The sequence below is a fragment of the Gavialis gangeticus genome, unplaced genomic scaffold (genome assembly GCF_001723915.1).
Source record: "Gavialis gangeticus isolate Ggan-Ray unplaced genomic scaffold, GavGan_comp1, whole genome shotgun sequence".
In the NCBI taxonomy this organism is placed as follows: domain Eukaryota; kingdom Metazoa; phylum Chordata; order Crocodylia; family Gavialidae; genus Gavialis; species Gavialis gangeticus.
Window position 1 is genome coordinate 1,018,454 of NW_017728955.1, and position 3,033 is coordinate 1,021,486.

Here is a 3,033-nt window from a genome sequence, read left to right on the forward strand (position 1 = left end):
TCCCCTGCCTGGGGCTCCCCGCATTGCCCCAGAGGACGGGGCAATGCAGGGAGCCCCGGGCAGGGGACTGAGGGCTGCTCACAAGCAGCCTCGCCCGGTGGGTGCTGGAAGTGGGAGCAACGCAATTTGGGGGAGAAGGTGGGTCCCTTGGAGGGGCTGGGAAGTGAAGCGGTGGCCAGCCTCCCCTGGCAACATTCGCGTGCGTGTCTGCCCAAGAAAGCAATCGCCGCAGGGGCAAAGATGGTGCATCCAGCCAGTGAAATAACACCCAGGAAGTCTCCCTGCCCTGTATGATGTGCTGTGCCAGATCTGAACCCTGCAGAGGGTGCAGGGCAGGTCAAGGCAGAGTCATCCTGCAGAGAGCCCAAGTGAAGCCTCACCTGGAGTCCTGTGCCCAGTTTTGCCCCCCGACATCAAGAAAGACGTAGACTCACTAACTCTGCGCATCCCTGGGTGTGTCTCTGTGCCCGTCTGTCACCTCTGCCCTTGCCCTTTACCTCCATGTGAAAGTCCAGGGGAGGTTCACCTGTTACATCTGGATGGTCCTCAGTTCACAGGAAAGCTACTGAACAAGGGATCGGGTGCCCCCTAGAGAACCAGTCTGCCCAGTCTGCCCAGCAAGGCTGGTGGCAAAGGGAACGGATCGCCCAGCGGTGAACACTGATCCTCTGATGAAGCTGGACGGGGCAAAGGGACCTGGAGGTTATAAGGGGCAAATGGTCTCACTAGCCATCTTAGGCACAAGGGACCAGAAGCATCTTACTCAGAGAAGACATCTCCAAGAGGCCAGGGGCTCTGAGGCTCTGATCTGAGCCCAAAGAAGACCCAAACACGGTGAAGCAGCTAAAACTGGGAACTGAGTCGTGAAATGCAGGGTTTTGCCTGGATCCGTGTAGTTCCTGAGCTAAGGCAGAGAGTGGTCAGCCTCTGGCCCCTTTGCAACGTCTGTGTTACATACATCACCTATCCCCCGAGTGCCTGCTTGGCTGGGGGCCTGAGGAGGGGTCTGCCTGCAGGACTGGACCGCCTCGGGGGTGGCACTGACCCCGGTCCCGCGTGCAAGGGGTAGCCGGCAGAGCCCAGAGAGGCCGAGGACCGTGCCGGAGCCAGTCCTGGCCCAGGGAAGTTGAGCGCATGGGGGTGGTATGTTATGATGTTGCCTGAAGATTGTCCAGCCAGTGGTGGGAGGGAGTTTAGCAGGGCTGGGACAAAGGGTCTGCCTAATCTGAGGTTGTTACAACCCTGCGTTGCCTCGCTCGGAGGCACTTAATTGACCCTAACTGCTCCAAAGAGCCCATGCTGTCATTGCAGGGTAGTTCTCTAAAATCGTCGGCTCGGCCAAAAACGCCGAGCGACCAGAAAAGCCAGTACAAGGTTGCGCACCATGAAGAAGGGAATGGGAAACAAAAGAGGTGTCACAGCCGGGGGGAGCAGAGGGAACTGGAAAGCCCCTCCTGGTATCACCACCCCCCGGTCAGCCCCAGGATCTCGCCGTGCAAAGGGAAGGACAGGGCTTGACGGAAATGAGGTGACGCTGCTTTTAATTGTGATGGCTTTTCTGGGGCCCCAGAGATCAAGGTCGGTCTGTGCTCAGAGCTGCACAAACACAGACAAAACAGACTCTCCGCCGGCACGGTCCAGTGGGCACCGATGTAGCCCCTCTGCATCAAAGGCTTGCAGCTGGCAGGGGCTCAGGAAGGGTTGGGCAGAGCAGCAACGTTGAACACCGCTCCCGCCGAAGGCAGTGATGTCTAACAGGTAGGCCACACGCCTGTGTCCGGACATCTCCCTGGACCTGCTCTGTGAGCTTGGGCAGGTCATGGTAGCCCTCTGCGCCTCCTTTCCAACCTTTCATCTTATCACTTGTAAACCCTTCAGGCCTGGAGCTGTCTGTGTATGCACAGCACCTAGCGCAAGGACATGTCCCCTAGGCATGGCTGCAGTACAGCGGTATCCCGTTCCCATTAGCAATGGCTCTGGGAGCGCAGTGCGGCCGCTGGGCTGGAAGGCTGAACGGTGCAAATTCATCCCTTCGGCTTCAAGCAGCCTGGCAGCCGGCACGGGGCTGGCTCCGGGTGCCAAGAGAGGGTGGCAGGCTCCTTGCCACGCCGCTCCGTCCGCAATGCCACTGCAGAGGGGGGGCAGACAGGAGTTCATCCCGCAGGGGCTCGGTGTGGACCAGGCTGCGCAGGACTCGGCGCACCAGCAGAACTGGCTGGTCCTGAGCTGCCTGCCTTAAAGAGGTCGCCTTGCCTCAGACTGGCAGCAGCAATGCAGCTGCGTTTGGGATGCTGGCTGCCTCTTGCTGCTGGTTTTTTGCTCTGGAGCCTTTTTTCTCCACCCCCCACCCAGCATTTTTCATCAAACCTTCCTGGCACTTTGCAGTTAAAAGACAGCCGGGGATTTGGGATGAGCAGATGGTTGTGCTGGGGTTTCCAGAAAAAATGGGGCCGGAAGAAAAGGTGGTGTTGGGGATTTTGGAGCGAGGAACACAGCAGGCCAAAGGAGACAGCTTTCTAGGCAGAGTCCAAGATCCCCCACCCCCTACACAGATCCAGGCAAAACCCTGCCTTCATAACCCAGTTGCCTGTCTCAGTGTCCACACTGTGCGTGGCCCCTCCAGGTGACAGCTGGAATCAGCAGGACCCGGGGATGCTGCCAAGGGCCCATCCGGCTCCTGCTACCCAGGTCCAGGTCCCTTTGCCTCTTCCTCATCCCCCACACATTCGTCCTGCAGGCTCCCTCTGTGGGGGGACCCGTCTTCCGGTGGCCGTGGCCGACCTGGTCACCAATCAGTGCTCTTCTGGGAGCTGGGGGTGGGGTCGGCTTTGCCTGCACCTTGGGTGTTGGGGTTTCGCATTTGGTCCTTGCTGATGGACGGTACCAGCCCAAGCGTCCATCCACTGGTGCACGGCAGTGAGCGTGCCTGGCAGGGAGAAGAACAAGATCGAGGGTTGCTGTCCATCCGGCTGCTCCTCTCCAGGGCTAATGGGGGACCCCCCCAGGGCTATAATTCCCCCCCACACACACACA